This window comes from Leopardus geoffroyi, chromosome A3, assembly GCF_018350155.1.
Source record: "Leopardus geoffroyi isolate Oge1 chromosome A3, O.geoffroyi_Oge1_pat1.0, whole genome shotgun sequence".
Taxonomy (NCBI): domain Eukaryota; kingdom Metazoa; phylum Chordata; class Mammalia; order Carnivora; family Felidae; genus Leopardus; species Leopardus geoffroyi.
In genome coordinates this window covers 4,300,260-4,307,220 of record NC_059336.1, presented here as the reverse complement: position 1 = coordinate 4,307,220, position 6,961 = coordinate 4,300,260, and positions in this window count along the sequence as shown.

Sequence of the window (6,961 nt, the reverse complement as noted above, 5' to 3'; positions counted from 1 at the left end):
AGGCTCCAGACTCGAATAGATGTCAGGTGGCCTTGCGATCTACACGATCACCCAGGCAAGTTTTAAGTTTTCTTCCTCGCATTCCCCAAAGAGACGTGTGCTCGAAGAAAACACACCCCCCCAAGTCTTTGGTCTGCCAGAGATTTATTCTCATTGGGTGCTAATTATTTGGATACCAAGTACCCTGAACTCTACCACTATCTGCCATTCCCAGGAAGGGGTATGTGCTCCAGAGATCGATGGGGTTGTGATCGGGGCCACCCAAGGCAGGCCCATCCTAGGGCTATTTTCTATTCCGATGTAAGCAACTGGCAGGGACCTCCCGAGCGGCATCAGAATCCCCTCTCGGGCTTACTAAGGAGGGCGTGGACCAAGTCCCGCCACGGCAGGCAGGCCAAGAGGAAAACAACGCAATTCCCCCTTGCCTCCAAAATCAGAATCAAAAGCAGTATTGTGTCTCTGAGGAAACTATCGACGGTCATCACCACCAAATACCGGGGAGGGGCGTGCTCGCCGATCCCTGTGACACCCCGACAGAGCCCGCGGTCCGCCACTGAACACAAGGTCGGTGAGGGAGCACAAATTTCCCCAGGCGGCTTCTCCACTGGTAGAGAAACTCCCGTCTCTCCCTGCTGGAGGAAACCAACACGGTGCCCGGAAACCGGTGTGCACTTCTGACTCAGCGCACGCATCAGATGTTCTTTTTTATTCCTTTCCAATCCTTCCTCAAAGTTGTCTCACGCTGGGACAGAAATCGGTCCCCTTGGACACCTCACGCGACAGCTCACTGAAAGCATCATGTTGATAGACCAGGAAGGCAGGAAGGAACAGCTGTGCTGCGGATCTGTTTAATGGCTTTTCTGCACCAAGAGACCCTTGGAGGGGTACGAGCGTGCTCATTCATCATCCTGCACGCTGGTTACTGAGGCAGGAGTGATACTCAGACATTATCAAAAGGCATGTGGATCTCAGTAGAGAACTGGACCGGGAGGCGGGTTTTAATTGGCCGCGACTTCCCATTCTCTCCACTGGGGAGAGAAAGTGAGATGTTTGAGTTACGTGGGAGAGGCATATGGGGGGGATATTTAACGTTGTACATGCTGGCATTATGAGCACGTGCCTGTCCACATATACATGTGCGCATGCACACGGGAAAGCCAAGGGGTGGATGGCAGTGAACGCTCACTGGTTTTGCCAGGCCGGTACCCCCAGTGCCTGTGGGGGAATAATGACCCTCAACTCCAGTCACGTGGTACCAGAGGAGGAGCCAGAGAACCGTGCCCCTGAGGTCACAGGACTGGGCAAAAGGCTCATGCCAATCTCACGCCAATCACAATTCCTTGCGGGGGGGGGGGGGGGAACATTTCAAGTGGCAAGACACAGAAAACTCAATTAAAATGGCTTTTGCATGAAGAACACCAGTGCACGGATAGAACACTACACGTGGGACATACTTTTTCTTTTTCAAGAACACAAGGAACACTGACCAAGCTAGACCGCATTCTGGGAAATAAAGCAAATCTAACACAAAGTATATTTTCTGCCCACAAAGGAATTAAACTAGAAACCAAGAACAAAAGATACATGAAATAGTCTCAACTCTTTGGAAATTTACATACTTCTAAACAATCCATGCATGGGTCAAGGAAAAGTCATAAGGGCAGTTAAAAATATCTTGAGGGGCACCTGGGTGGCTCAGCCGGTTAAGCATCCGACTTCGGCTCAGGTCATGATCTCGCAGCTCATGGGTTCGAGCCCCGCGTCAGGCTCTGTGCTGACAGCTGGGAGCCTGGAGCCTGCTCTGGATTCTGTGTCTCCCTTGCTCTCTGCCCCTCCCCCACTCACACTCTGTTTCTCTCTCCTTCAAAAATAAACAAACATTAAAAAAATTTTTTTAAATATATTTTGAACTATGGGATGCCTGGGTGGCTCAGTCGGTTAAGTTTCCGACTCTTGGTTTCAGCTCAGGTCTTGATCTCACGGTTTTGTGAGTTTGAGCCCCATATTGGGCTCCAAGCCAACAATGCAGGGCCTGCTTGGGATTCTCCATCTCCCTCTCTCTCTCTGCCCCTCCCCGACTTGTGCTGTCTCTCTCTCAAAATAAATAAATTAACTTTAAAAATTTTTTATATAAAAAATATTTTGAAGTAAACAAAAATTTGTGGGGCACCTGAGTGACTCAGTGGGTTAAGCATCTGGCTCTCGATTTCGGCTCAGGTCATAATCTCATCATTTGTGGGATTGAGCCCCACATTGGGTTCTGCACTGACAGCACCTGCTTGGTATTCTCTCTCTCACTCTCTCTCTGCCCCTCCTGGCTCATGCTCGCTTGCTCTCTCTCTCTCAAAATAAATATTTAAAAATATTTTGAATTAAATGAGGGGCGCCTGGGTGGCGCAGTCGGTTAAGCGTCCGACTTCAGCCAGGTCACGATCTCGCGGTCCGGGAGTTCGAGCCCCGCGTCAGGCTCTGGGCTGATGGCTCGGAGCCTGGAGCCTGTTTCCGATTCTGTGTCTCCCTCTCTCTCTGCCCCTCCCCCGTTCATGCTCTGTCTCTCTCTGTCCCAAAAATAAATAAACGTTGAAAAAAAAAATTTTTTTTTAAATAAATAAAAATATTTTGAATTAAATGAAATGAACACAAAAGTCGAAGGGTGAAGCTAAAGCAGAAAAAATACTTAGAGAAAAAATAATAGCATTAAATACTTGAAAAGAAGATATCCAATCAGTGATCTGAGAAACTTGAGAAACTAGAAGGGTAACTTGAACCCAAAGCAGAAAGAAACAAATAATAAAGCTAAAAGCAGAAATCAACAAATGAAAACAGAAAAATTATAGAGAAAAATTAGTCAAACCAAAACCCGATTCCTCGAAATTGCATTTGTAGTTTGAAATCTTCAAAACAAAACTCCAGGCCTAGATGGCTTCAGACGTGGATTCCACCAAACATTCAAGGAAGAAATAATACGAATTCTCACAAAATCTTCTGGAAAATGGAAGGAAAGAAATTGCTTCCCAACTCACTTTTTTAGGCCATTATCCAACACCCATGCCTGAATTAAATATTCCAAGAAAAAATAACCTTCAGGTCCTTATCCCTCACGAACATCAAACTGTCAAAAAATCTTAGCAAGTCGAACCCAACAATACATAAAAGCAGTAATACATACATCATGACAAAGTAGAGGAGGTGATCCTGGAAAGGCCAAATTGGTTCAATATCCAAAAACCAATTAATTGTAACCAATAGACCCGAGGAGAAAACCCATATGAACACCTCAATACAAAAAACAGAAGAAAAACTCAAAAAGCATTTGACAAACCTCAACATCAGTTAATGATAAAAACTTCCCACAAACCAGGAGTAGGAGGAACTTCCTCGCCCTGATAAAAATGCAATTACAAAAAAATCTACAGCTAACCCCGTACTGAACCGTGAAACACAGTTTTAGCTTTCTCCTAAAATCAGAACGATGCAAGAGTGCCCACTGTCACCACTTCCATTCAACATCATACTTGAGGCCCTAACTGGTGGAATAAGGGAAGAATAAGAAAAAAAAGTCACATAAATTGGTGATAAAGAATAAAACTCTCAGTTCACGGATGACATGATTGTCTATGTAGAATTCATACAAAATTATAATTTTTAAAACTTCTAGAGCTAATAAATGAATTTAGCAAGGTCACGGTACGCAATGTCGATTCAATCAATTACATTTCTACACACTAGCAACGAACGATTAGAAAATGAAAAAGTTTGAAATACCAGTTACAAAGGCATTAAAAATCATGACATGTGTAGGCTAAAATCTAACAAAACGTGCAAAATCTGCATGCAGAAAAATACCCAAAACTGATGAAAGAAATCAAAGAAGGCCTTGGGAAATGCAGAGATATTTTGTATCTTTGTATTTGGGGTTGGAAGACTAGATTTTATCACGGTGTGAGTTCCACCCCCCAAAAAATGGATCTATGAGTTCAGTACAACACCGATCAAAAATCCTAGGAAGGTTTTTGTAGAAATAGACAAGCTGATTCTAACATGTATAGGGAAAGGCAAAGAAACTAGAAATGCCGACACGGTTTTTAAAAGAAGAAAAAAAGGGGGGGGGGGGGGGCTCCTGCCCGGTGGCCTGGTGTGCAAGGAGATTTGAAGTCACCGTTCCATCCTAAAGCAAAAGACCGCACAAAAACCTGAACAAACTGAGAAATCGACAAGGGCTGTGGGATCCTCCAGAGGGGTGAGATGGAGACAGAGCAGGGGCCGGAGATCGAACATGCTGGAGGGCCGTGGCCGCACGAGGGGCCTGGCTCTGTCCACCGCACCCGTGCGCCCGGCTTCCGGGTGTCCCTCCCGCCCCGTCGGCGCCCGGAAGCCGCCCCTTTCCCGCCTCCGCCTTCGGGGAAAACCTACCCGGGCCTTTGTTCCGGAGCCAGGCTGCGGGGCCCTTCCCTTTGTGCCGCATCCCTCCTCGACTTGCGCTGCGTGGCGAGTCCCCCGAGGCGGTAACAAGGCCACGGGGCCGACCGCCGTCCCCCAAATCGGCGGCGCCCGCAGGTGGGGAAAGCCCTGCAACTGGAGCGCGGAGGCAGCGCCCGGCGGGGACACCCGAACTGTCGGCGACCAGTTGCCGGAGGCTCCGTGTGCACTGTTCTGAGGGGTCACAACTCCGGTGGGGGGGCGGGCAGAGCTAGGAAGCCCTCCACTTCTGCCGTTCGCGTCCCGGAGCCTGCCGGGCCTCGGCTGTGGGTATCAGAGAAAGTTCCGTGCTGCTTCCGGTGGGGGAAGGGCGGCCGGAAGCGTTTCCACGCACGCAGGCGCCTTCCGTGCCTCTGCTCCCGGGTGGGTGCTCGCCGGGGAGGCCGCTCCAGCCGGGTGTTAGGGGGCATGGCCGGCCTGGGGGCAGCGAACCCCCGACCCGGGGCCGCTCCAGCGCTCCCGTCCCGCCTGAGGAGGGAAAGCAGGAGCAGAGGCAGGGGGGGAAGTGGGCGCAGCCTCACCGAGGGACTGGGACCACCCCGCGGGCCACAGACGCTTCGGTCCCCCCCGCACCTGGCCGCGGCCTTTCTCAAGGCCTGTTCGCTGCGGTGCCTTCTACCCCGCGCATCATGCCCAGCGCTCGGCAGATAATTAAAAGACCGAATGAAAGGTACTGTTAAGAGACAGAGCAAGCATCAGAACCAGACTCAGAGATGACAGCAGTTTTTAAAAATTAAGAGTAACATGTTCATCATTTTTACTATAATGTTTATTTATATTTATTTATTTTGACACAGAGAGAGAGAGAGAGAGAGGGAGACACAGAATCCGAAGCAGGCTCCAGGCCCTGAGCTGTCAGCTCAGAGCCCCACACGGGGCTTGAACTCACAAGCCGTGAGATCGTGACCTGAGCCAAAGCTCCACGGTTAACCGCCTGAGCCGCCCAGGCGCCCCCACATGCTCATCGTTTTCATGGGAAAAGTAGACAGCATGCAAGAACACAGGGAGGATGTAGGCAGAGAGATGAAAATTCTAGGAAAAAGTAAAATGCTGGACAGGCAACGCTCTGTGACAGAAAAGAAGGATGCCTTTGTTGGGCTGATTGGTACGCTGGATGCAGCTGAAGAAAGAGTCTCTGAGCTTGGGAATATGACAATAGAAAGTTCCAAAACTCAAAAACCAAAGACAAAAAAGCAAATAAATAAAAAAACCCTGAGAAGAAAATGGAACAGAATATTCATGAACTGTGGGACAACCAAAAAAAAGTGTAACATACCCATAATAGGAAGAGCAGAGGAGACAGGAGAAAGGGGTAGAAAAGTCTGAAATAATAATGGTGGAGAATTTACCCAAATTAATGTCAGACACCAAAGCACAGGTCCAGGCAGCTCACAGAACACCAAACAGGATAAATGCCAAAAAACAAACAACAACAACAACAAAACAAACACCTACGCATGTCATATTCAAACTTCAGAAAATCAAAGATTAAGAAAAAATGAAAGAAACCAGAAGAACGGCGACCTGGGACTAGCTTGGGGATGGGAAGTGAAAAAAAAAAAAGAGAAAGAGAGAGAAACCAGAAGAATGATCCACCTCACCTACAGAAGAGCAAAGATAAGATTTCTCTCCAGCTCCTCCTTAGAAACTGTGCAAGCAAGAAGAGAATAGAAAGAAATATTTAAAGCATTTGGAGAAAAAACCCACCAGTCTAGAACTCTGTATCTTGGGAAATTATCCTTCAAAAGGGAAAGAGAAATAAAGCCGTTCTCAGAAAACAAACAAACAAACCTCAAAAACTGAAGGAATTTGTTGCCAGTAGACCTGCATTGCAAGAAATGTTAAAAGAAGTTCTTTAGAGAGAAGGAAAATAACGTAGGTCAGAAACTCAGACCTGCAGAGAGGAAGGAAGAGCCCTGGAGAATAAGGGAAGGTAAAATCCAAACTTACTTTCCTTATTCTTAATTGATCTAACAGATGTGAGTTTGTTCAAAATAATATCAACAATGTGCTCAATTATGTATTGATACATGTACATATCTTACGTGTGCTTCCATATGGTAACATGAATGACAGCAGTGGCACAAGAAATGGGAGGGAGGGATGAGGAATAGTTTCTTATTATAAGATCTATAACTAGGGGCGCCTGGGTGGCTCAGTCGGTTAAGCCGCCGACTTCAGCTCAGGTCATGATCTCTCGGTCTGTGAGTTCGAGCCCCGTGTCGGGCTCTGTGCTGACAGCTCAGAGCCTGGAGCCTGTTTCAGATTCTGTGTCTCCCTCTCTCTGACCCTGCCCCGTTCATGCTCTGTCTCTCTCTGTCTCAAAAATAAATAAATGTTAAAAAAAATTAAAAAAAAAAAAAAGATCTATAACTGTACCCACAAAGCAGTCTAGTGTTATTGGACAGTGGACTTGGATTAGTAGTAAATGTATGGCAAACTCTAGGGCAACCGCTGAAAACAAAAATCTTTTAAAGGAATA